Source organism: Ictidomys tridecemlineatus, chromosome 12 (assembly GCF_052094955.1).
Source record: "Ictidomys tridecemlineatus isolate mIctTri1 chromosome 12, mIctTri1.hap1, whole genome shotgun sequence".
Taxonomy (NCBI): Eukaryota; Metazoa; Chordata; class Mammalia; order Rodentia; family Sciuridae; genus Ictidomys; species Ictidomys tridecemlineatus.
The window spans coordinates 119216078-119242216 of NC_135488.1; the positions used below are offsets into that span (position 1 = coordinate 119216078).

At 57.4% G+C, this 26139-nt stretch overlaps 1 protein-coding gene across 17 annotated transcripts in view; it reads left to right on the plus strand.

Moving 5' to 3' along the window:
• The first annotated feature begins 16269 nt into the window (after window positions 1-16269).
• Myt1l (myelin transcription factor 1 like) overlaps window positions 16270-26139 on the plus strand; it is a 338827-nt gene continuing 328957 nt past the window's right edge. For 7 of the 17 annotated variants that reach the window (XM_078029750.1, XM_078029756.1, XM_078029751.1 and 4 more), the window contains exon 1: window positions 16373-16393. The gene's annotated coding sequence lies outside the window, so the exon portion shown is untranslated. Of the gene's footprint in view, window positions 16394-26139 lie in introns of all 17 variants that reach the window. The other 10 variants (XR_013429314.1, XM_078029755.1, XM_078029766.1 and 7 more) reach the window with 3 other exon arrangements.

Genomic DNA, 26139 nt, shown 5'->3' on the forward strand with positions numbered 1-26139 from the left:
GACCCGGCCCCCATGCATGTGTGAGGAGGAGAAGGGGGAAGGAGAGGGTGAACCCACGGAAGATCTTTCTCCTTTTGATATTCAAAAGAGAAAGACCTTCACCAGTCATAGGAATACGCTAACAGGCGCAGTTAAATACGAAGGCCTGCAGCGCGCTCCTTTTCAGTGCTGATGGAGAGCCAGGTTGTAGGGGGACCATCCGGCACAAGCACTCTTTGGGAAGGTTGGAAGTTCAGTACCGAGAGCGACAAGCACTCACACCTCCGTCTAGAATTCTAACATGTAGACACTACACTGAGAAAGTAATGGAAACAGGCCGTCAGAAAAGCGCCCCTCACCAACCAAACCAGCAGGCTGGAGAGCGGAGAAGCTGTGGCTCTCCTCAGAGTTGGCACAAGCCCTGGCAGTCTCCAGGACTGTCCCTGGTCCTCACTGTGGTCTCCATCACCAGCTGTCAACAGAGTTCCCAAAACTTCACGTCTCTTCTCAGTGAACACACAGAACCTAGGGGTTCATTGTTTCTCCTGGTCAGTTCACAGAAAAGATTAAAGACGTCTTCAATCTGGTGGCATTCATAAAATGATTCCTCAAGATTTCTGTAAATCAGTTAAAGTGTTTAAGAAAATGATGCAAATTCGTACTTTTCCTTTGCTCTGGGAATCTATGTCACAGGAGGAGCCCTTCTTTTTCCCAGAAAGGCACGTTCTCAAGACAAACCATTTGTAAAAGGCTCCATGACAGAGTAACGCCTGGGCCCCAGCCACACTGACAGACTTTGTAGGAAGATAAGCAAGCTACTCCATTCAGGTTCCAAAATGGCTTTCAAGCTAGCACTGGCTCACTGTTCCATAGGAAGGCCGCACTTCAGAGGGGCTTTCCGACAGTATCTCCAAGAGTGGAAAGGTGAGTCCTCACTGACGTCTTCAGGATCGCACCCAGGCAACAGTGTGGCAGCACACCTGTGCTCCTGCCCTCCACCGTCCCCAGGAGGTGTCAGGCAGGGTCCTTTCCTGTGTGGACCTACAGGAAGCGTACCCTTCTTTCCTCAGTCGAGCACAGTTCAGAACTTTCTCAAAAGCCATTGTTTTGAGCTCACTGGGAACTCTAGGGGTGCCCACTGCAGCCCTGTTCAGAAGGCCCTGTGGCACCCGCCTTCCGGTCCTCCTTAAGCTCTCTACACGTCACCCCCTCTGAGCCTCCGTCCTCTCCCGGCAGCCCCCAGGACCGTTGCTACCCACCTGCTCCCAGTGCAGCTGAGAGCTGGCCCTGAGGAGGGCACAGCGGACGTCCTCAGGCTTGTATTTTTATCAAGTGAGATCGTCAGAAAGCAGGGTACTCGATTTTACGAGTTGTGCTTTAGAAAAATGCCATTGCTGTCCCGAGGACACTGAGAACCCGGCTCCACCAGCGTGGTGACGGCAGTGCTCCCCAGCGGGTGGGCAGGTGCCTTCCTCCGGCTCTGGCTCCGTTGCCAGCTTCCGCATTTCCTTCTCTCTGGGCCAGGCCCATGTCCTCTGCCTCCTTTAGTCTCTGCACAGTGGTCACTCACCTGTCGGGTGACGCAGCGTGTGGGTAGGGCCACACTGATGGTCACCCTGACCTGCTGATCCGCAGCCTGCGGCTCTTCCCATGTCCTCCTCCTTCCTCTGCCTGTTGGGGACCAGAGCCTCCTGGGCTTCCTTTCTCAGTGCCCCTCTCCTTCCTTGTGCACTTGGGTGAAATGTCCCTGACAGGATGGGTGTGTCCCTCTGTCCTCGGTAAGCCTGACACAGACTTTGTCTTCATCTCCAGGGGATCAAAAGTAACAAGGAAGGGAGACGGGACGTGGGATATCCAGGGGGCTTATCCACAGTGGGCTGGGAGGGACGGTCCCCAGCGAGCCTGGAAGCGCTCTGTGTGTACAGGATGTGAAGGAAAGGAAGCAACAGGAAAGGGGGGCCGAGAATCTGACTCTGTTTCTTGGGGGTCAAGGAAAGGGTCAGAAGCGGCAAGAGACCTGGAGCAGGGCGGGCCCAGGGGCCTGGGACAGCTCCAGGTGACTCTGCACCTTGTTTCCCGTGGATTCCTCTCTCCTCACTCCTCTTCTGCACCCAAACCTCTGGCTCTCCCCCACTGTGTCCCACAAGTCCAGGGTACTTCCACCGGGCAGTACTGCTGCACAGACGGGCCCTGCAGCATGGTGATTCATGCGCTTTGGCTGAGCTCCCTGGAGAACGGGGTCCCTGCAGGGAGATGCGCAAGGGATCCCACCCTGTGTGTGCACCCCCATGGCACAGTGCCAGCAATGCAGTGACCTTCCAGAATGTCTTTGCTGAGTGGGTGGGGTTCAAGCTCTTTTGGTAAAACGTGTCTGCTGCCTAATCCTCCTCGCAGAGCACCCGGAGCACACTCCTCCAAGCCTGAGGCACAGTCGGCTCCCAGGCAGGTCTCACAGGTCGGCCTGTCCCGTGTGGAGACGGGGCTTCCTGTGCTCCTCCACTTGCTCTGCACTGTCTCTGAAGACGGTCCTACGCAGAACAGGGCCTGGCATGCTGGCCTCGCCTCCAAACTTGCCCTCACCCGAGGTCCCACCCACAGCCACTGCAGCTTGAGGGCCGCCAGCAGCTGTGCAGCCCGGAAGCTGGTTCTGATCTTCTCATTACTTCACTTGCTGCTTCACGTCACAAAGGGAGACAGCTTCTGGGCTTCAGCTGGCACAGCCCAGGTCCTACCAGCCCTTCCCGGCTTTATTCAGAGGGTCCGAGCGTGTTGGCTACAGGAGCAGAGCAGAGGGCTGGCCAGGGCCGCCCAGCCCCATCCTGTCTAGAGACGTCGGCTCGGTGCACGGGTTGGACACAAGCCCACATGTGACGGTTCTGCAGGGACCCTCCTTTTCTGACTTCTCATATCCTCTTGGTCATCAACACCTGAGGTTCTGTATTTGCCCTCTGCAGGGCTGAAGCCAGACCTTTGTCCACGTGCAGCTCAGAGATCCAGAGGACCAGAGCCCCGAGCTGAGGCCCCCAGGCCTTCAGGGGCAAAGAGGCCGAGTGTCAGAGTCTCAGGGTGGGCCCGAGGGGCGCACTGTGCCCCCAGATAGGGCGGCAGGCCTCCCTCCTCCCTGCTGCCTGCTTTCGCTGGCTGGTGGTTGGTGGGACTTGGCTTTCGCCCTCCCTCTGAAAGCGGCTGTGGAACTCTGCTTCCTTCAGCCTCCTCTGTGCGCTGGACGCTGTGGGTGAGGAGAAGCTTCCCTGGGCTCAGAGATCTCAGTAACCCTAGGAATCGGTGAAGCTGCTAAGTGCCATGGCTTCCTCACAGGAAGTGGGAGACCGCCATGTCCAGGAGGCTTGGGTGTGACACTGAGGGGGGAAGGACAGGGGGACCCGTGGAGAGTCAGGGAATGGGGAGAGGCTGGGAGCGTGGCCTTCCCAGGGCTGATGGAGAGAACTTCCCAGAGGGGGAGCAGGCCTGGCAGGGACGTGGGGAGAACCAGCCTGCGATGTGCAGGGTGGGCTGAGGGGCAGCAGCCCGAGCTCTCCACCGTCCCTGGTGATGAGATTGTGACTTTGTTCTCTAGATAATGGGAAATTGCTGAGGGTTTTTGTGTGGTTGAATGACAAGGCCGGAGCTATTCTTTGGGATAATTAATCTGGCAGCCAATCAGTGGCTACTTCCTGCCAATTCTGTCTCTAAAATAGCTCTCCAACTGCTCTGTCCCTTCCACTGCCACTTGAGAGCAGACTGCCCTTGTCTTTCCGGGAGTGCCACCGGCGCCGTGGGTGCCCGCACACGTGCAGACATCCCTGCACCACCCCAGGCTGGGCACCCAAGTGCAGGCTGGGCTCTGCCACTCCAGCTGCGGGATCCTCCCGTTTCCTACAGAAGTGAGCCTGGCACCCGCCCTGGTCTGCGGAGACCCCGAGCCCCTCCAGGCTGCTTCCTTGATGGGTCTCCAGGGAGTAGTGCACCCTCCGCCTGCAGGGCTGGCCCCAATGCCCTTCTCCAGAGCCCCCTCCCCAGTTTCCACAGGCACCGAGCACGGTCCCCAGGACTGTGTGCCCTGTGTTTCTAGCTGCCCCCCCCAGGGGACAGGGAGCCCCGCACTTCAGGGCTGTGTTCTGTCCTGAGTGCTGGGGGGCGGGGTGCTGAGGGGCCCTGAGGAGATGAAGGAGGCGGGAGGGGTGAGTGGACAGCTCTCTTCAGTGCTGTGGGGGACGAGGCGTGGCCTCAGTGGGGAGCTCACAGTCCTCCATTTTCCAGCCGTCCCAACTCAGGGCACGGCTTCTTCTCCCCACAGTAGGGGCCGCGTCCTAGTCTGTGCTCCCCACATGCCGGGACACTTAGAAGTGGGTGTTCTTCCACTTCACCTGTGGCCGCCTGCTTTGGCGCCACTTTCACTTGGGGTAGCTGGGGAAATGACTGTGCCGCTGACACTCCCCGGTGGTTTCAGTGGCCCAGGCTGGGGCTGCGGGCCTCTGCGCCCGCCCTCCTGCGTGAGAAGTGTGTGCTGCCTCCTTAGGATCCTTCCCACCTCTCCAGGGCAGAGGACTTGTGCGCCCAGGACCCCGCCCACCCCTGGCTCAGGCAGCCCCGTGGAAACACTGGAGGTTGGCACCCAGAAGGCCGCACAGGGTCCCGCAGGGTAGAGCCTGGCCCTCCCCGACCCCAGGCTCGCCGTGCCTGCCCGACGCAGGAGAGAAGGTCCTGGAAGTTAAGCCTGGCTGAGGAGCCTTGGCCCCAGAGGAGCCAGACACAGGCAGCCAGGGACAGCTCCCCGCTTCCTGCCACGGTGACCCTAGCGCAGAAGGTTGCCATGAAGCACCCGCTTCTGAGCAACAAAGATGGCGTCCTCTTCTGAGATAACTCAGAACTGAACGCTCCTCTCTTATTTTAGTAATTTAAAGAGTATACTAAGCTGGATTAAACTTATTTAAGGATAATACTTAGATGTTATATTTCATTTTGTGTATTTGAAATCAAAAGTTGGTTCAAGAGATACATTTTCACCATCAAATGTAGGAGGACATAAATCCAGCTTAGTGGCGCAGTGTTGAGCCCGCGCCCTCCCGAGACGTCCCTGGAGCCCCTGGTCCTCGGTGCTCACTGGGACGCTCTCGGATGGCAGAGTCCTGCAGGCCGTGCAGAGGGCAGTGACAGAGACACTCCACAGCCCACTGCACCTCATCCCGAGGCAGGCCCAAGTGCCACATGCCACAGAAGAGACTTCTCAAGAGATTTTCACAATGAGCTTCATTTATTTCCATATCTCAAACATGCGATGTCAATAGATCACCAGTACAGGACAGTTGATAACGAGCTATCTCCCTATGTGACCTCCAAGCCTGCGTTTCTCTCTGAATTTCTGTCTCCATTCACATGAGCCATGTTGGTTGCTTGGTGTCCAGAGGTGGTCAGTGGCTGTCCAGTGGGGCTGTGCATCCTCAGAGAGCGAGGATTTCTTCCAAACTCCACATCTGAGATTTTGCTAGCTCTTGGTACCAGTTGAGATAATTTGGGTGTAATGGGTTTTGTAGGCCCGGGGGTGGCAGGAGCTGGCTGGACTCCCCTCCAGCCACTGGCTAGTCTTACACATGAAGTTCTATCAGGACACAGCCGTGGCTATCTCCCTGCCCCTGGGATTCCTGGTGGCAGACACAGATGACAACCTGTTCCTGAAACTTCATCACTGAGGACGAACTGGGAAAAACTAAAGGATCGAAAGGAAAAGTGCCTAGTGATTCTTATTACCTAAAGGGGCATCTGTGCAGGGGGACAGGCAGGACGGGCTCGGCTGGGAAGCACACGCCCCCCTCCCACCGTGTCCTCTGCTGGGCTCAGCTCGGTGTCCTGCCCCTGGGCAGTGTCTTCTGGAGTCCTGAGAGCTGGTCCTGTCTGCCTCACACACAGAACTTTCTGGAGGCCGGACTCCTAGGCTGCCGCTCCTGCAGTGTTCAATTTCCTGCCTTGGGCACATGCACATGACCGAGTATACCGACTTGGCGTGCCGACTTCGCGTACCGACTTCGCATACCGACTTCGCGTACTGACTTCCCCTGCTGGGCCCTCCAGCCCTGGACACAAGGTGCCTGGCTGCTTGTCGCATACTGGGCTGTTTGGGACTAGCTCAGACTGTTGACATTTTGTGGGATCCAGTGCAGTTCAGCACCTCAGCTCATCTTGTGTGCTGCTGCTTGTTGTTAAATCATAATTCTCCATAATCCTGAATCAAATATTTGTCCTGAAATAAGAGTTTTCAAGGTTCACTTCTGATGAGAAAATCTGGAATTACTGATTCCTGCTCCCAGCCAGGCCCTGGAGAATGAGGGGACCCTGGGTATGGCCGGTCATGGGGTTTTCTTCTGTGGCACAGGCCCTGGGGGCACGTTTTAGGGGGTTCTCATCTAGACGCTGAGCTCTGAGAGGCCAGGCAGCATGGACCATGTTCGCGGCAGCGGTTTCTGTGTTTCAGCCAAGTTTTGTGGCCGTTTTCCCATGAGCTGGGTCTGGTTTGCTGCTGTGTTGGGTTGGTTAGGGTGAAAGCACCTCTTGGCCTGGACAAATGGCTGTGCCAGCCTGCGGTTCTACAGAGTGCACCTGCCCTTGAGCCCGGCCCACCAGGGGCTGTGCTCACAGGGAAGCCCTTCCGCTGACTGAGGGTCCTCACTGGACCCAGTTGCTGCTGATTCCTCACCCCAGCCCAAGGTGGCTCCCACCAAAGACATTCCTTAATCCAACAGCAACATTTGATTCTGAGGTTTCAGGCTCTGGCTCTTCGTACATAGCATGAGCAGCTGGTAGGAGCAGGCTGACCTCAGTCTGCACTGGCCATGGTGCAGAGTGCACTGAAGGGAGGGAAAGGGGACCTGGGCTCAGTGAGGAAGAAATAGAGGAGCCGGTGGAGAAGAGGGGCTGATCCAGAAGGGCTGAGAACAGGCACCCCAGGGCCATCCTCTGCCACCCACAGCTGCTGTTCAACTAGCCATCCAGCACCTGCCATGTGTCTCCCTTAAAAACTGAGCCCAGCTTAGAGAATCACAATGGTCAAGGTCATCTTGTGTGCTGCTGCTTGTTGTTAAATCATAATTCTCCATAATCCTGAATCAAATATTTGTCCCGAAATAAGAGTTTTCAAGGTTCACTTCTAATGAGAAAATCTGGAATTACTGATTCCTGCTCCCAGCCAGGCCCTGGAGAATGAGGGGACCCTGGGTATGGCCGGTCCCCATACCCAAGAGAGAACACGATAATACATATAAAACACGGAGGAGGCCCTGGGATCTCCACCCTGTGGTGATCAGGTGAGGGATAGGGAGACCCTGGGATCCCCACCCTGTGAGGATCAGGTGAGGGATATGGAGGCCCTGGAATCTCCACCCTGTGGTGATCAGGTGAGGGATAGAGAGGCCCTGGGATCTCCACCCTGTGAGGATCAGGTGAGGGATAGAGAGGCCCTGGGATCTCCACCCTGTGGTGATCAGGTGGGGGATAGGGAGGCCCTGGGATCTCCACCCTGTGAGGATCAGGTGGGGGATAGGGAGGCCCTGGGATCTCCACCCTGTGAGGATCAGGTGGGGGATAGGGAGGCCCTGGGATCTCCACCCTGTGGTGATCAGGTGAGGGATGGGGAGGCCCTGGGATCTCCACCCTGTGGTGATCAGGTGAGGGATAGGGAGGCCCTGGGATCTCCACCCTGTGAGGATCAGGTGGGGGATAGGGAGGCCCTGGGATCTCCACCCTGTAGTGATCAGGTGAGGGATAGGGAGGCCCTGGGATCTCCACCCTGTGAGGATCAGGTGAGGGATAGGGAGGCCCTGGGATCTCCACCCTGTGGTGATCAGGTGAGGGATAGGGAGGCCCTGGGATCTCCACCCTGTGGTGATCAGGTGGGGGATAGGGAGGCCCTGGGATCTCCACCCTGTGGTGATCAGGTGAGGGATAGGGAGGCCCTGGGATCTTCACCCTGTGGTGATCAGGTGAGGGATATGGAGGCCCTGGGATCTCCACCCTGTGAGGATCAGGTGAGGGATAGAGAGGCCCTGGGATCTCCACCCTGTGGTGATCAGGTGAGGGATAGAGAGGCCCTGGGATCTCCACCCTGTGAGGATCAGGTGAGGGATAGAGAGGCCCAGGGATCTCCACCCTGTGAGGATCAGGTGAGGGATAGGGAGGCCCTGGGATCTCCACCCTGTGAGGATCAGGTGAGGGATAGGGAGGCCCTGGGATCTCCACCCTGTGAGGATCAGGTGAGGGATAGAGAGGCCCTGGGATCCCCACCCTGTGGTGATCAGGTGAGGGATAGGGAGGCCCTGGGATCTCCACCCTGTGGTGATCAGGTGAGGGATAGGGAGGCCCTGGGATCTTCACCCTGTGGTGATCAGGTGGGGGATAGGGAGGCCCTGGGATCTCTACCCTGTGAGGATCAGGTGAGGGATAGGGAGGCCCTGGGATCTCCACCCTGTGGTGATCAGGTGGGGGATAGGGAGGCCCTGGGATCTCTACCCTGTGAGAATCAGGTGAGGGATATGGAGGCCCTGGGATCTCCACCCTGTGGTGATCTGGTGAGGGATAGGGAGGCCCTGGGATCTCCACCCTGTGGTGATCAGGTGAGGGATAGGGAGGTCCTGGGATCTCCACCCTGTGAGGATCAGGTGAGGCATAGGGAGGGCCTGGGATCTCCACCCTGTGAGGATCAGGTGAGGGATAGGGAGGCCCTGGGATCTCCACCCTGTGGTGATCAGGTGGGGGATAGGGAGGGCCTGGGATCTCCACCCTGTGAGGATCAGGTGAGGGATATGGAGGCCCTGGAATCTCCACCCTGTGGTGATCAGGTAGGGGATAGGGAGGCCCTGGGATCTCCACCCTGTGAGGATCAGGTGGGGGATAGGGAGGCCCTGGGATCTCCACCCTGTGAGGATCAGGTGGGGGATAGGGAGGCCCTGGGATCTCCACCCTGTGGTGATAAGGTGACGGATAGAAAGGCCCTGGGATCTCCACCCTGTGAGGATCAGGTGAGGGATAGGGAGGCCCTGGGATCTCCACCCTGTGGTGATCAGGTGAGGGATAGGGAGGCCCTGGGATCTCCACCCTGTGAGGATCAGGTGAGGGATAGAGAGGCCCTGGGATCCCCACCCTGTGAGGATCAGGTGAGGGATAGGGAGACCCTGGGATCCCCACCCTGTGGTGATCAGGTGAGGGATAGGGAGGCCCTGGGATCTTCACCCTGTGGTGATCAGGTGAGGGATAGGGAGGCCCTGGGATCCCCACCCTGTGGTGATCAGGTGAGGGATAGGGAGACCCTGGGATCTCCACCCTGTGGTGATCAGGTGAGGGATAGGGAGGCCCTGGGATCTCCACCCTGTGAGTATCAGGTGAGGGATAGGGAGGCCCTGGAATCTCCACCCTGTGGTGATCAGGTGAGGGATAGGGAGGCCCTGGGATCTCTACCCTGTGAGGATCAGGTGGGGGATAGGGAGGCCCTGGGATCTCTACCCTGTGAGGACCAGGTGAGGGATAGGGAAGCCCTGGGATCTCCACCCTGTGGTGATCAGGTGAGGGATAGGGAGGCCCTGGGATCTCCACCCTGTGGTGATCAGGTGAGGGATAGGGAGGCCCTGGGATCTCCACCCTGTGAGGATCAGGTGAGGGATAGGGAGGCCCTGGGATCTCCACCCTGTGAGGATCAGGTGAGGGATAGGGAGGCCCTGGGATCTCCACCCTGTGGTGATCAGGTGAGGGATAGAGAGGCCCTGGGATCTCCACCCTGTGAGGATCAGGTGAGGGATAGGGAGGCCCTGGGATCTTCACCCTGTGGTAATCAGGTGAGGGATAGGGAGGCCCTGGGATCTCCACCCTGTGAGGATCAGGTGAGGGATAGAGAGGTCCTGGGATCTCCACCCTGTGGTGATCAGGTGAGGGATAGGGAAGCCCTGGGATCTCCACCCTGTGGTGATCAGGTGAGGGATAGGGAGGCCCTGGGATCTTCACCCTGTGAGGATCAGGTGAGGGATAGGGAGGCCCTGGGATCTCCACCCTGTGGTGATCAGGTGAGGGATAGGGAGGCCCTGGGATCTTCACCCTGTGGTGATCAGGTGAGGGATAGGGAGGCCCTGGGATCTCCACCCTGTGGTGATCAGGTGGGGGATAGGGAGGCCCTGGGATCTCCACCCTGTGGTGATCAGGTGAGGGATAGGGAAGCCCTGGGATCTCCACCCTGTGGTGATCAGGTGAGGGATAGGGAGGCCCTGGGATCTCCACCCTGTGGTGATCAGGTGAGGGATAGGGAGGCCCTGGGATCTCCACCCTGTGAGGATCAGGTGAGGGATAGGGAGGCCCTGGGATCTCCACCCTGTGAGGATCAGGTGAGGCATAGGGAGGCCCTGGGATCTCCACCCTGTGGTGATCAGGTGAGGGATAGGGAGGCCCTGGGATCTCCACCCTGTGAGGATCAGGTGAGGGATAGAGAGGCCCTGGGATCTCCACCCTGTGGTGATCAGGTGGGGGATAGGGAGGGCCTGGGATCTCCACCCTGTGAGGATCAGGTGAGGGATAGGGAGGCCCTGGGATCTCCACCCTGTGGTGATCAGGTGAGGGATAGGGAGGCCCTGGGATCTCCACCCTGTGAGGATCAGGTGAGGGATGGGGAGGCCCTGGGATCTCCACCCTGTGAGGATCAGGTGAGGGATAGGGAGGCCCTGGGATCTCCACCCTGTGAGGATCAGGTGAGGGATAGAGAGGCCCTGGGATCTCCACCCTGTGAGGATCAGGTGGGGGATAGGGAGACCCTGGGATCTCCACCCTGTGAGGATCAGGTGAGGGATGGGGAGGCCCTGGGATCTCCACCCTGTGAGGATCAGGTGAGGGATAGAGAAGCCCTGGGATCTCCACCCTGTGAGGATCAGGTGAGGGATAGGGAGGCCCTGGAATCTCCACCCTGTGAGGATCAGGTGAGGGATAGGGAGGCCCTGGGATCTCCACCCTGTGGTGATCAGGTGAGGGATAGAGAGGCCCTGGGATCTCCACCCTGTGAGGATCAGGTGGGGGATAGGGAGACCCTGGGATCTCCACCCTGTGAGGATCAGGTGAGGGATAGGGAGGCCCTGGGATCTCCACCCTGTGGTGATCAGGTGAGGGATAGGGAGGCCCTGGGATCTCCACCCTGTGAGGATCAGGTGAGGCATAGGGAGGGCCTGGGATCTCCACCCTGTGAGGATCAGGTGAGGGATAGGGAGGCCCTGGGATCTCCACCCTGTGGTGATCAGGTGAGGGATAGGGAGGCCCTGGGATCTCCACCCTGTGAGGATCAGGTGAGGGATAGGGAGACCCTGGGATCTCCACCCTGTGAGGATCAGGTGGGGGATAGGGAGACCCTGGGATCTCCACCCTGTGAGGATCAGGTGAGGGATAGGGAGGCCCTGGGATCTCCACCCTGTGAGGATCAGGTGAGGGATAGGGAGGCCCTGGGATCTCCACCCTGTGAGGATCAGGTGAGGGATAGAGAGGCCCTGGGATCTCCACCCTGTGAGGATCAGGTGAGGGATAGGGAGGCCCTGGGATCCCCATCCTGTGAGGATCAGGTGAGGGATAGGGAGGCCCTGGGATCCCCACCCTGTGAGGATCAGGTGAGGGATAGGGAGGCCCTGGGATCTCCACCCTGTGGTGATCAGGTGAGGGATGGGGAGGCCCTGGGATCTCCACCCTGTGAGGATCAGGTGAGGGATAGGGAGGCCCTGGGATCTCCACCCTGTGAGGATCAGGTGGGGGATAGGGAGGCCCTGGGATCTCCACCCTGTGAGGATCAGGTGGGGGATAGGGAGGCCCTGGGATCTCCACCCTGTGGTGATCAGGTGAGGGATATGGAGGCCCTGGGATCTCCACCCTGTGGTGATCAGGTGGGGGATAGGGAGGCCTTGGGATCTCCACCCTGTGAGGATCAGGTGAGGGATGGGGAGGCCCTGGGATCTCCACCCTGTGAGGATCAGGTGAGGGATAGAGAAGCCCTGGGATCTCCACCCTGTGAGGATCAGGTGAGGGATAGGGAGGCCCTGGGATCTCCACCCTGTGGTGATCAGGTGGGGGATAGGGAGGCCCTGGGATCTCCACCCTGTGAGGATCAGGTGAGGGATGGGGAGGCCCTGGGATCCCCACCCTGTGGTGATCAGGTGAGGGATAGAGAGGCCCTGGGATCTCCACCCTGTGAGGATCAGGTGGGGGATAGGGAGACCCTGGGATCTCCACCCTGTGAGGATCAGGTGAGGGATAGGGAGGCCCTGGGATCTCCACCCTGTGGTGATCAGGTGAGGGATAGGGAGGCCCTGGGATCTCCACCCTGTGAGGATCAGGTGAGGCATAGGGAGGGCCTGGGATCTCCACCCTGTGAGGATCAGGTGAGGGATAGGGAGGCCCTGGGATCTCCACCCTGTGGTGATCAGGTGAGGGATAGGGAGGCCCTGGGATCTCCACCCTGTGAGGATCAGGTGAGGGATAGGGAGACCCTGGGATCTCCACCCTGTGAGGATCAGGTGGGGGATAGGGAGACCCTGGGATCTCCACCCTGTGAGGATCAGGTGAGGGATAGGGAGGCCCTGGGATCTCCACCCTGTGAGGATCAGGTGAGGGATAGGGAGGCCCTGGGATCTCCACCCTGTGAGGATCAGGTGAGGGATAGAGAGGCCCTGGGATCTCTACCCTGTGAGGATCAGGTGAGGGATAGGGAGGCCCTGGGATCCCCATCCTGTGAGGATCAGGTGAGGGATAGGGAGGCCCTGGGATCTCCACCCTGTGAGGATCAGGTGAGGGATAGAGAGGCCCTGGGATCTCCACCCTGTGGTGATCAGGTGAGGGATGGGGAGGCCCTGGGATCTCCACCCTGTGAGGATCAGGTGAGGGATAGGGAGGCCCTGGGATCTCCACCCTGTGAGGATCAGGTGGGGGATAGGGAGGCCCTGGGATCTCCACCCTGTGAGGATCAGGTGGGGGATAGGGAGGCCCTGGGATCTCCACCCTGTGGTGATCAGGTGAGGGATATGGAGGCCCTGGGATCTCCACCCTGTGGTGATCAGGTGGGGGATAGGGAGGCCCTGGGATCTCCACCCTGTGGTGATCAGGTGAGGGAGAGGGAGGGCCTGGGATCTCCACCCTGTGGTGATCAGGTGAGGGATAGGGAGGTCCTGGGATCTCCACCCTGTGGTGATCAGGTGAGGGATAGGGAAGCCCTGGGATCTCCACCCTGTGGTGATCAGGTGGGGGATAGGGAGGCCCTGGGATCTCCACCCTGTGAGGATCAGGTGAGGGATAGGGAGGCCCTGGGATCTCCACCCTGTGGTGATCAGGTGAGGGATAGGGAGGCCCTGGGATCTCCACCCTGTGAGGATCAGGTGAGGCATAGGGAGGGCCTGGGATCTCCACCCTGTGAGGATCAGGTGAGGGATAGGGAGGCCCTGGGATCTCCACCCTGTGGTGATCAGGTGAGGGATAGGGAGACCCTGGGATCTCCATCCTGTGAGGATCAGATGAGGGATAGGGAAGCCCTGGGATCTCCACCCTGTAGTGATCAGGTGAGGGATAGGGAGGCCCTGGAATCTCCACCCTGTGGTGATCAGGTGGGGGATAGGGAGGCCCTGGGATCTTCACCCTGTGAGGATCAGGTGAGGGATAGGGAGGCCCTGGGATCTCCACCCTGTGGTGATCAGGTGAGGGATAGGGAGGGCCTGGGATCTCCACCCTGTGGTGATCAGGTGAGGGATAGGGAGGCCCTGGGATCTCCACCCTGTGGTGATCAGGTGAGGGATAGGGAGGCCCTGGGATCTCCACCCTGTGAGGATCAGGTGAGGGATAGAGAGGCCCTGGGATCTCCACCCTGTGAGGATCATGTGAGGGATAAATATCCTGTGATCTCCAACGTGGGGATCAGTTAAAAGATAAAGATCCTGTGATCTCAACCATCGGGATCAAGTGAAGGAGAGGGAGGCCTGGTGATGTCCACCCTGTGGTGATCAGGTGAAGGTCAAGGAGGTTCTGGGATCTCCACTGCTTGGTGGTAATGATTTTTGTGGCTCTTTTGTCATCTGTAACCTGGCCTTAAAAGTCAATCTTGATTGCCTGCTCCTTGGCAAATCTTTAATGGCAGGTGAATGCAATGGCCACTCCCTGGGTTCAGTGCTTGTTGTGGTAGAGGACTTTCCTGTGCCGCCAGCTGGCCCCTCTCAAGGACTTGCTTGTGTGTCTGGTCATCTGCGACTTCCATGTCTAGGATCTAGTCGTCTTGGTTTTAGCAAAGTTTCAGGAGACAAAGGCCCATTTGCATTCTCTAAGAGTTCCAATATTTGATCAGGCTTCCACTTTTTCAGTCCCAGCCTTCTGAGCACACAGAGCTGTCTGTCTTTCTAGGGACGGAAAGAGCTCATTGTTCATTGTAAGCAGACATCAGCCACCGGGAGGTGCATATATCAGCATATTTAGTGGCAGGCACAGTCATTGCAATTTGACATCTCAGTCAAGTTTGTCTTGAAGTCTGGCAAAAATAGAAGTCTAGCAGCCCCTCCTCCCGCCATTTCTAAGGAAAGTGGTCCCCGCTTCCGAAGCTTCTGGGTATGGATGCAGACTCCCAGGAAGGAGCTCATCGACAGGGCTTCTGCAGTTGTCATCAACTGATCCAAAACATTCTGTGTGTTTAGGTGACACACAGGGACTGATAGGTTAGCTAACTCCTCGTTTCTTCAGCCGCACGTTTTAGTCTGCAGTCTGAGAACCTATTTGCAGGACCAGGTTCTATTTCAGTATTCACTGTGTCTTATGTTGGTGACAGGAATGACAGCTAGGGCTGTGTCCCCCATGTGCGCCGTCTGCAGTGTTTGTGAAGTGTGCCATGTTGAGGTGGGGAGGATTGAGGCGGGCAGTGTCCGTCTGTGAAGGACATGAATTTGAGGGCAGGAAGAGCTGCCCTGTGGGTCCTGCCTCCTTCACAGCAGCCTGAAGCCTGCTCTTATGGTGTGTCCACAGGCTGTCTCCGGTCTGACTCCTTCCACATGTTTACATGTCTGGGAGTGTTCAAGTGCACACGAACTTGATGCTGGGAGTGGTATCAGATCTCTATATTTCCACATTTAACCTTCCAGTTAAAGACAACTTTATGAATGGCTGATTTTTATTATTATTATTTTGTTTCAATTAGTTATATACAACAATAGAATGCACTTATGCACTTTGATAAGTCATACATAGATGGGCTATAACTGCTCATTTTTTCTGAGTGCACATGTTGCAGAATCACATGGGTCATGCAGTCACATAGATAATACAGTAATGATGTCTGTCTCATTCTACTTTCCTATCCCACATCCCCTCCCCTCCCCTCCCATCCCTCCTCTCTACCTAATCTAAGGTCACACTATTCTTCCCTAGTGCCCCCCACCTTATTGTGAATTAGCATCCACATATTAGAGAGAACATTTGGCCTTTAGTTTGGGGCTTATTTCGCTTTTACCAAACCTTTAAATTTTGTTTGTTTCTTTCCTTGCGTAACAGCCAAGGGCTAAAAGCAGGGCCCCACATAGAGTAGGGCTCAAAATCCTTGTGGCATACTTGCTAATAAAGTGATGGAATGTGACTGTTCACCTGCACCTGTGGTGGGGCGCCAGGAGATGGAGAGGAGTTCTCACAGTGTCTGCATCAGATCAAGTTCCCACACGGTGAGGGGAAGACAGAGGCCAGGCCAGGACGACCAGGAAAGGTCAGGAGAGGGAGGTGGCAGGTGGGGAGAGGCACGCGGCCCTGAGGACGCACCTCAGGCAGGCACCCCACGGAGGCGGAGCAGGGCACGGCTGTGCCTTCTGCAGGCGGCTGTCCCTCCAGGAGAGCCACCTGTCCAGAAGAGCTGCCCATCCAAGAGCGCCAGAGAAGAGCATCCGTGTATGGAGAGAGCCGGGCACTGCTGGGAAAGGGGAAATGGGAGCAGCCTGCAGGGCCAGCTGTGACCCTTGGGACTCGAGGCCAGACCTGAGACCCCACAGCCCCGAGGGAACACAGCTCAGAGTGTGCAGGCTCCTAGCTGGGTAAACCAGCGCTTGGTTGTCATTTGAGAAGATGGGCTCCATGTGTGGTGTGTGGTCCCAACTGGGAGCATGTGGCCCTGTGAATGACCTGCAGAAACATTTCCCGCCTGCCGAGGAGTCTGAGGGAGAAGACTTGTAAGTCTCACGTCTTGCTGGACTTGGGCAGCATCAGTTCATGGACCCTTGTGTCCTGCCCACAGGTGCCCACACACCAGGCAGCTGGGTATTGGAAGGACAAACTGGGCCGACCAGGAGCTCCTCCTGAAGCAGCAGTCGGGGCTCCTGGGTCTCAGGAAAAGGAGCCCAGCCAGGGAGGACGGGCCCTGCACTCCAGGGCAGACGCATCTTCCTATGGACGGCTTTGGGTGAGAACACACCATTTTCCCTTCCTAGGACTTGTAGGTAGTTGTTACCCACAAACAGGCCTCTCTGAAGACCATTTGGGTGTCTGAGGGTGTCTGTCTTGCGAGTGCTGACCCCTGACGGAAACCACGCCGCCGTCCCAGCGTTTCCCTCCCTAACCATCTCTGGCTTCGGACCAGCTTGAATACTCGGAATCCCTCCAACGTCATCCACGCTCCAAACAGTATCGATTTCCCCCTTTGCTTAAAGTTAATTAAAAGGACTCCGTACGTCAGCAAGCTCATGGAAAATCACCTCGTGCTAAAATAGCGCTTCCATATCTGCAGGCAAAGGCGGTGACAGGCGGGAAGATTGGCGGGACTGGACCTCTACTGGAGTCACCCTGGAAGGGACCATCGAGCGCACCTGGGTGGCAGCCTCTGCTGGCATTTTAAAGGGACAGATCCCACACGGGACGTCCGAGGTCTCCAGTGCCATTGATGCGCACGATCTCACTTGAAGGAGAGCAGCCCCGCGGCTGTGGTCTCACTCGGGGCTGAGGAAGCGCAGCCTTCGCCCACCTGGGTGTCCACCCAGTGCAACCTCCCTTTCCCAGGAGGACCCGGGGCACGGCCCACCCTCCCAGGCAGACTCCCCAGTCCTGAAACTGGTGGCCCCTCAGGCTCCAAGTCACCCACGGAGCTCCCCTTCCACACTAGCGCTGACCGGGCCCAAAGGCATCCCCGCAGCCCCTGATGCTTCGCGCAGGACCCACTGTCTGTCACTGGAACCAGATGCACTTTGTGGGGAGGGGGGCAAGGCTGAGGCCAGGCAGTCGGTGACAGTCGGATGGGGAGCCCGTCTCAGAGGGAAAGCCAGTGCCTCTGGCCTCCCAAAGGAACCTCGTCCCTTTTCAATAAAGTATTGCTGAGGACAGGGTGAGGCGGCCGGTGCCGGTGCTGGGGACATGGATGCCATGCTCCAGCCCTGGTGGCTGTGTGGAGAGGGCTGCCATGTCTCGTGGTCTCACGGAGAGGTGTCTCGGAATTGCTCCTGTGTCCCCCATGGGATCGTGGGGCCTCCTGATATGGGGCGTTTAGGTTGATGACGGATCCAGGGCACTTGCTGTAGACAGTGATCTTTGTCACATTAGGTATCTTGGTTCCTCTTTTGTAGAAGACGCTTGTCCTTAAAGGAAAGTCTGCAAAGCCTCATGTGCTGTGGAGTCCCCCTCGGGGACAGCTGGTGTCATCCCCGTGAGGACGTTCTTGACATTAAAGCCCACATCTTCATGACGAGGTCCTGGGCAGGCCATGCAGGGACGCAGCCACACCCAGCTTCTCGGGTGATCCCACCTGGCTGGTTGTCACCTTGGCTTGGCTGTTGTGTGCTTCTCTGTCGCCTCCCCCAGGGGCAAGGCCTGGGCAGTATCCCTTGCTCCTCAGGCTGCTGAGAAAGCTCGGGTGCAGGGGTTTGGAGATCGAGGGACACTGTCTCTATTTCAGCCACAAACCAAAAGCTGGACCTCACCAGAGACCTCACATGTGACCAGAAACTCTGCTGGTGCCCACTCTCCTGGCTCCTTCTAGCTGGCCCTGCCCCAGGACCTCTGGGTAGCGTCCAGCAGTGAAGACCCTGGGACTGTGGTGGACGGAAGGAAGCAAAACGTGACGTGCAGGGAGAAGAGGGAAAGGACAGGCTTTCTGTTGCTAAACGCTGAGGCTCCCTCCTGCCCTGACACAGCTCCTCAAGACACTCCCAGGCACCAGGGAGCAGGAGGTGGGAGTCACGCAGTCCATGGGACACCTTCGTCCTCCCTTGAGCAGTCTTGGAACCTCTGGAGTGAGGCCACGGAACATCAGAGTGGTGCCCACTGCATGGACAGGGTGGAGGCCGAGCAGGGAGGCCTGAGTGACTGGAGCTGGGAATTCTGGCCCTGTCTGGGGAGGGGTGGAGGATCGGTCTGCGTGCCTGCGGAAAGGCATGGAAGGCATCCTGGGCAGAGCTCTGGCTTGGCTGGTGCCCACTTTGATGTGCCTGGGAGGGTCCTGCTGGCACCTAGGTCACCCTCTAGGATCCCGTGCCAAGCGAGGCACAGTGGCTGCATACGGCCAGGCGTGAGAAAGCACAACTCCAGATGCTCCCTGCGTCCGCAGGGGGAGTGTGGCATGGAGCCATGGAGCGGAGCCGTCCCGGGCTGCAGGCCGTGGTGGCCTCTGTGCAGGGCTGTCCTGGGAGCAGAGACGAGGGGCCGCAGGGCCAGTGAGCTGGGGTCAGGCGCCGTGCGGTTCACATTTTGCTCGTGCAGGTTGGGTGACTTGGGGGTATACTGTTCCTGAACTTCCCTAGAGGATGGTCGCTGCAGGGGTCCCCGGTTGTCCCTAAGTGTCTGAATTCAAGGGGACAAACCTAATGGGAGTGCCTGGCTCCTGCTGTGGGTGCTGCCCCAGGCTGTGCTTGGCCTGGGGTGGATCCTGTGGCTGAGACGCTGGCTGTCCACCAGCCCAATGGCCTGCTGGGACGAGGCAGAGCTGGCCCTGACACCTCAGAGGGTACAGTGACCTCAGAGGAGGCCAGCCACACACTGCCTTCCAGGAAGGACCGGCTCCTGGCCTTAGAGGCAGTGGCAACACCTGTACCTGTCTCCTCTGTCCTGGGTCGTCCCTCAACTCCTCCCCCACAGCGCCTCTCTCTCCTCATGCTCCCTTTATCTGGAGTTAACGACATTAGCTAGACAGGACTTCTAGAAGAAAGAAAAACAAAAACAAAACAAATAATGTGTTGTTGTATCATCCATGCACAGAAGAGCATCCCAATAATAATCAATGATAATTGCAAATCTTTTTAAATTTAAAAACTTTAAATTTTTAAAGTTTTTAAAAATTTCTTGATCTAGGGAGGGAAAGTTCTAGCCGAGTGTGGTGTCACACGCCTTTCGTCCCAGAGACTCAGGAGGCTGAGGCAGGAGGACTGCAAGATTAAGGCTAGCCTAAGCAACTTAGCGAGGCTTTAAGCAACTGAGTAAGACCCTATCGCAAAAAAAAATAAAAAGGGCTGGGGATGTGACTCAGTGGTTCTGCCCCCCTGGGTTCTACCCCAGTACCCCCCCCCCCACGCCGCCAAAAGGAAAGAATTCTTAAAATGGAGAAATAAAAATAGTTGTTGCCTTGAATCATATTTCTTCACTTAAAAAAAAGGCTGAACGGGACAATGAGCAGGACAGGCTCTGCCTCACTGCTCCGTCTTGTCGGCCAGCCGTGCTGTGGACAGTGGCAGCTGTCCACCTGTGCTCCAGGTGGCTGCCCAGCAAGCCCCCTGACCACCCAGGGTTTCTTTTGATGGATTCTGACTTGTTCGAGGTCCCTCTTGAAAGATAGAACAGAAAACTCTGTATTTATCCTGCTGCATTTTGAAAATGTGACTCTGCTCCTGAGTCTCTTGGTTCTGTGCCACTGGGTGGCCAGCCTTTGGAAATAAAGTGATTCCGAGAGCAGTCCTTCCCTCTGCCGTCCTCCGCCCTCCTCGCCCTCTCTCTCTCTCTCTTTCCTTTCTCTGCCTCCTCTCCCTCTCTCTTCCTCTCTTATCTCTGCCCTCCCTTTTTAAAAATTTCTATTTTATTTTTTTTATAAGCTACACATGACATTACAATGTTCTTGGCAATTCATACTCTGCCCTCCCTTCTGTGTCTCAATCTCTGCTTCTCTCTGTATGTCTCTCCTCTTCTCTCTGCCCTCTCCTGTCTCTCAATCTATCTGTCTACTATCTGTCTGTCTGTCTCTGTCCGTCTTTTGGCCCTCTCCTCTGTCCCAATCTCTGCGCGCTCTCTCTCTCTCTCTCTCTCTCTCTCTCTCTCTCTCTCTCCCCCTCCCTCCCTCCCCCACCCCCTCCCTAAGTCCTCTCCTTTGTCTCTCAGTCTTGGCTGTCTGTCTCTCCTCTGCTCTCTGCCCTCTCCTGTCTCTCAATCTATCTCTCTACTGTCTGTCTGTCTGTCTGTCTCTGTCCGTCTTTTGGCCCTCTCCTCTGTCCCAATCTCTGCTCTCTCTCTCTCTCTCTCTCTCTCTCTCTCTCTCTCTCTCCCCCTCCCTCCCCCAAGTTCTCTCCTTTGTCTCTCAGTCTTGGCTGTCTGTCCTTCCTCTGCTCTCTACCTCCTCCTGTCTCTCAATCTCTGTCTCCACTGTCTGTCTGTCTGCCCGCTCTGCCTTCTCCTCTCTCAGTCTCTCTGTCTGCATCCCCATGTGGTTGAGCTCCCTCACCCATGATGCTCCGTGCTCAGGATAATCCTCTTGCTGGAGCTCGTGGCAGATGATGCCATCTGGCGTCTGTGGTCTTGCTGCACATCGCTATCCAAAGGGTGGCAGGCAGCAGAGCTGTGTCCTGCTCAGGGTGAGCCGCGTGGCCCGGCTCTGAGGAGCGCCAGTCAGTGCCCTCCCCTCCCAGCACTCGGCCCTGCCCAGCACTCTGCCCTGCCCAGCCCGTCTTCCTGCTCGGAGCTCATGGTCTGCTCCAAAGACCTCAGCTCTTGGCCTTGCCATGCTCTGGTGGAGAGCTGCGTCATGGCCGCCAGGGATTCTCCCTGACACTCCCCCGGCAGGTTTTCACCTGCCAAAGCAGCCTGTGCCCGCACCCCTAGGTGACGTGCAGATCGCTCCTGGCAGGATGCTGGCAGCTGTGCCTGGTGGACCTGGCGCTTCTGCACTGAGGGCTTCCCTACCTGGGCAGGGCCAGCACCAGAGCACAGTACAAGTCCAGCGCAGCCGGTCCTTAGAACCCGCAGAGTGCCGCCCAGGAGCAGTTCCATCCACTGGGAAAGGGCATTTCTAAAGGGGTAAATGGGGAATGAGCATCGGCTGCACGGCGATAACAGATCGTGTTTATTCTGATTTGCCCCTCCATCAGGAAGAGCAGATACCAAGGGAAGCCTGTTGAGTCCATCTTGGTCTCATTTGTAAGATGGAGATAATCCTTATTTCAAAGGCCTCTCCCTCCCCCTCTTACCCCCTCCACTTTCACATTGAATGGAAATCCAAGCCCCTTGCTGGTTCTGTGTCTCAGCTGGGCTTGGCTGGACTGCTGCCCTCAGTTGAGCCGTGCCAGGGAGGGGCATCACGTGGACTTTTGGATAATGTTCTGCTGAGCTCAAGTCGAGATCCATCCACCTTGGTTCTTGCCACCCCCCTCTCCCCATTCCTTCTAATTCCAAATCATTCTACAAGGACAACTCGGCATTACTGTGTCCAGTGCTTTCTAAGCACAGTCAGTGACCACACACAACCAGCTGGTCACCATCACCTGCGACCAGCTGTGCTTGCCTCTTTGGGCACGTTCCCAGCCTCTCCACGCCGGCGTGAGGCGTCATACTAATGGTTCACTCCCACAGTGAAAGGTGCCTAATGGGTTCCCCTTGCCCATCGCCCCCTTCCTCTCTGCATCTGCATGTTCGCCTCACTGCCCGTTCAAGCTAGACCATCTGTTTCCCATGGAGGTGACAGGCCTTCTTGGTGCCCCAGGGCTGGTCAGGGCTGCCACACCGGGCGGCGCTCCTGTCTGCTAAGGCTGGATCACGCTGGGAGTCTCGGAGCTGAACCTTAAGAAGCTGGAGCTGCTCCGAGGATCTCATCCTACAGTTTTCATTGTGTCGTTCCCTTCCAAACCCTGTGTCCAGAGGAACCAGGAGAAGGTGCCACAGCTGGTCTTACAGCTAGGCCAGTGTCTCCTCCTGTCCTGGGCAGTGCGTCCCTCTAGGGTGGGAGGTGTGGGGCAGCTTCAGGGCTGAGGCTTCCACTCTCCCACACACAAGGGTAAGCCTCAGTCCTTGAGTGCTGGGGCACTAGGCGCTCTGACCCTCCCTCACCGGCCTGGTCTGTTGGGCAGCCCTTGGCATCGCTAGGGAGCTGGGTCCAGTGGAGCTGTGAGGTGGCATGCCACGTGGCTTCCTATAGGCCTCTGTGTGCCTGCACCTTGGACTGATGGCCATGTGTCTTCCCAGCGAACTCCTGGGCCCTGGGACAGCACCCTGAAGTCCTCCTCTCCCCTCCAGAGAGGACGTGGCATGAGGCCCCTGGGCGCACACAGATGCTTCTCTTCCCCTCCCGCCACCCGGTCCTTGTTCCCCCTTGGCCTCAGACTCAGAGAGCCCACATCTCCCAGTCAAGGGCACCTGACCTCATCCACGATTCAGGGCCTTAGCACGCGCACACCCCAATTCAGGGCCTTAGCACGCGCACACCCCAATTCAGGGCCTTAGCACGCGCACACCCATGGGCTGCTGAGCCCGACTTTGCCACCTCTGGGTGCCTGTGTAAACCTCTGCTGTCTTGATCCTGCCTCAGGATTTTCCTGGAACAGGATTTGCAAGTGAAAGAAGAATATGCAGACCCAGTGTTCTTGTAAGAAAGGCCTGGGTTTCCTCCTCTCACCTGATGCTCACACCCTTGCTCCTCACCTTCTCTCCTTCTCTCCTCCAGAAGTCCCTGTTTTGCATGCAGGCCTGGGTAGTTTACCCAGCATAGTGAGGGCAGGTGTTTTTGTGGTACTGAAATGCAGGACTACTTCTTTTTTCTTTTTAAATCACAAATATAAGCTAGCTCTTCATGTGACTTGAACACAACTGGCCAGCCCCTGGGTGTGGGTTCAGGAGGGGCCCAGGGTCTGGGCCTGCTGTGAGCACACCTGGGCCGGGTCCTTGTGCTGAGCACCTGCTGGCAGGTTGCTCCACCTGTACCTCACCTGCACACCGCCATCTCTTAGATTGACAGCGCCCTCTCCACCTGTCAGGTCATTGATTCAAGGGTGATGTGCGTACAAGAAAATGAGAAACAACCAAGAAAACCCAGCTCTGGGAACTTCCTGATGAGGCTTCTGTGCATCTCGTGAGGATTGTTCTCTAATTCCAGATTTGTTTTCATATAAGATCTAAAAATCTGAGGCTCTGCCTGGGAGGACCCACAGACTCAGTGAAGACAGAGCTCATTTTTAGGTGAGGTGGTGCCCTCGGCCACAGTCCTCTCTGTCCAGATTCCTGCTCATGGCCACTGCAGGAGTTCCCACCTGGGGACAGCAGAGCTTTCCTGCCTGGCCACTCTGCCCTGGCCCACTTCTGACTCAGGCCCTGCCTTCCTGCTCCACACCAACAGGGGGCAGCAGAGAGCAAGGCAGCAGGCCCAGGCTCAGCCACGGAGTTAGGAGGGTGCCAGGTGCAGAGTGTGGCCAGCCTGCGCAAGCCCTGTGTCCAGCACCTCCCCTGCGCTCTTAGAGCCCCAGCTTTACATATGGGGAGGAATCACAACTGCACTGTGATTTTAGGTGGTCTGCAAACCTTTCAGCCAGAGATGACAGAGCGTGCAGGTCAGGGAGCCCACTCAGCAGTGGCCATCCACCTGGATTCTGCTGCCCACATGCAGCCACAGCATTCCCACAGCAGTGCACAAAGCCACCCAGATAACAATGAGGGCTCCAAGGGCAAGATGATCGCCCACGTGGCCCTTCCGGCTTCCTCCTGTACACCTCTCCTCCCCATTTCCCGTGGGTGAGACTTCTCCAGGATAAGGGCTGCCATCTTCCCTGGGCCCAGCTCCTGCTCTCAGCCCAAGTGTCACCAGCTCCAACTGTGCAGGGAGAGGATGCCTGAAGGATTCAGATTCAGGGCACAGAGACTTCGGGTGTCAGCCCTTAGGGAGAATCATGCCCCTCCATGTCTCACTGTCCCGAGCCCTGGGCGCACCATCTAATATTATAAAGGGATTTAGGTTCAAATGACAGAGCACTGGTGTCGTCGCCAGGAGACAGAAGGGCTTGCCAGGGCTTCGAAGGTAAAACCCAGAACATGACTCCTCTCTTCTGATTTTGCCATTCTCTGGCCCCAGGGCTGCTCGGCCTCGTCCACAGCTCTGAGTTCTTCCATAAGCAGAACTCCCGGCCCACGGAGCCGCCACCAGAACATCCAGGCACCAAGTGCCAGAGTCCCGCAGGTGGGCTTCTCCTCTCGCACTCAGGGCCGGAGACTTGGTGGTTCTTGCAGCCAGAGCGGCAGAGTGCTGGCTCAAGCCGGGACCTGTGCAGGGCTTAAGTACTTCTTCAGGCCCAGGCTGAGCATTAGGATTACCTGGGGAGGTTTTGAAAACTCCTGATGCCTGGACATCACCCTGACCAGTTAAACAGCCCCTGCAGGTGGGTCCAGTGTGGCTTGAAGCTCGCCAGGTCTTCTTGGGTGCATCCAGGTCTGAGGACAGCCCTTCTCCATCTGAGGAGGAGCTCTGTCCTGTGGCTTGAGCTCCGCTACTTGGTCTGCACAGTTGTGAGACGCCGAGTCAGTGGCTCCCTTTCCTCAGTGGCAGCTTTGCCTCACGTCCTCATTGCATTTCCCTAAATTTAAGTCCTCATATCGTACACACGGATTCTCTGTGACGGTTCTCGCCCTTTCCCATGTGTCCTGAGGCACACGGCACCCCCGTCTCTGGGCAGGAAACAGAGGCCAAGTAGTCCAGTGGCTCTCAGACTTTCACGAAGACCTTTAAAGAGTTGAAAGTAGATGAAGGTCAGGTGTCAGCCTGGAGCAGAAGCCAGGCCCCGGCCTGTCTGGCTCCGCTGCGCCCTGATTGTCTCTATGAATGTGGGTGTGTGCTCCGCCCGCTCGCGGGAGACCTCGCAGTGCAGCTGGGTTCAGCCGTCGCAGGTCGAGGCCACACCAGAAACCCAGACGCCTCGCCCGGCACCACTTCTGCTTGGGTGGCACCTCCTAGAACTCTGCACAGCTCAGCTCGTGGTGGTGAATCGCCAAGGTCCATGTCTTGGGACACAGACGCCTGGACTCCTTCTGGGACCTGAGTCCGAAATCTGACCCAGGGAGCAGATTGCCTTCTATGCTCCCTGTCCCCCTCCTGAGTCTACCCGACTCCCCAGGCACAGCCCTGTTTATGGTCTCACCCAGCAGCCACAGGAGGGCCCTGCCCGTGCTGCAGACGGTGAATTGAGGCTGCAGCTGGGGCCCTCTTTGTCCACCACCTTGGACAGCACTGAGAAGGCTGCCCAAGGCCCTGTTGTCAGATGCAGGGTGGGACGTGAGGCCTCGCCGGCACTGCTGACAGCGGTGCTGGGTTCAGTACTGGAGGGTGTTTGGGCATTTCCTTCTCAAAGCCCAGCTTCTCATAGCACATGTGAGAATGACCTCACTGTGTGGAACTAGCCTTCAAAAGCACCCTGATCAGCAAATAGAGCATTTTTTAAAATGAAGAGTGTAAACCACTACAACACCACCATAGTTGAAATTTGGGGAAAATAATATAAGCAGGAAGAGACGTGGAAGATAAGTGGACGGGTGATTGCCCAGGCCAGCAGCAGGGAGGCTGGGACACTGCAGGGGTGTTCGTAGCCTGGCAGGCCCACCCACTGCCTGCCTCTAGAGGGGGACCGTCCATCAGATCCCAGCTCGCTGTCAGGTGTCACCGTGGGCTCCCTCAGGGCGGGAGCTGGTGCCGCCTCTGTCACCCTGAGCCATAGAAGCCTGCAGAAAAGCAAATTAACAAGAAGCCGGTGGTCCTCACGGAGGGCAGAAAGGCAGTAACAGTGCACTCATCTTAGGGAAAATAACTTGTATTACTATTTGGATGCCAATCAAGAAGCCGCCAACTTTAAGATCATGCACTAGATGTTCCCGAGACTGACCCAAATGGGTTGACTGTTGTCCAGCAAGAGTGGCTTCAACCTGCACATTTGTATGAAACCAGAACACAGCTCACTCAGAACACAGGAGAGCTGCAGAATCGAGGGTCTG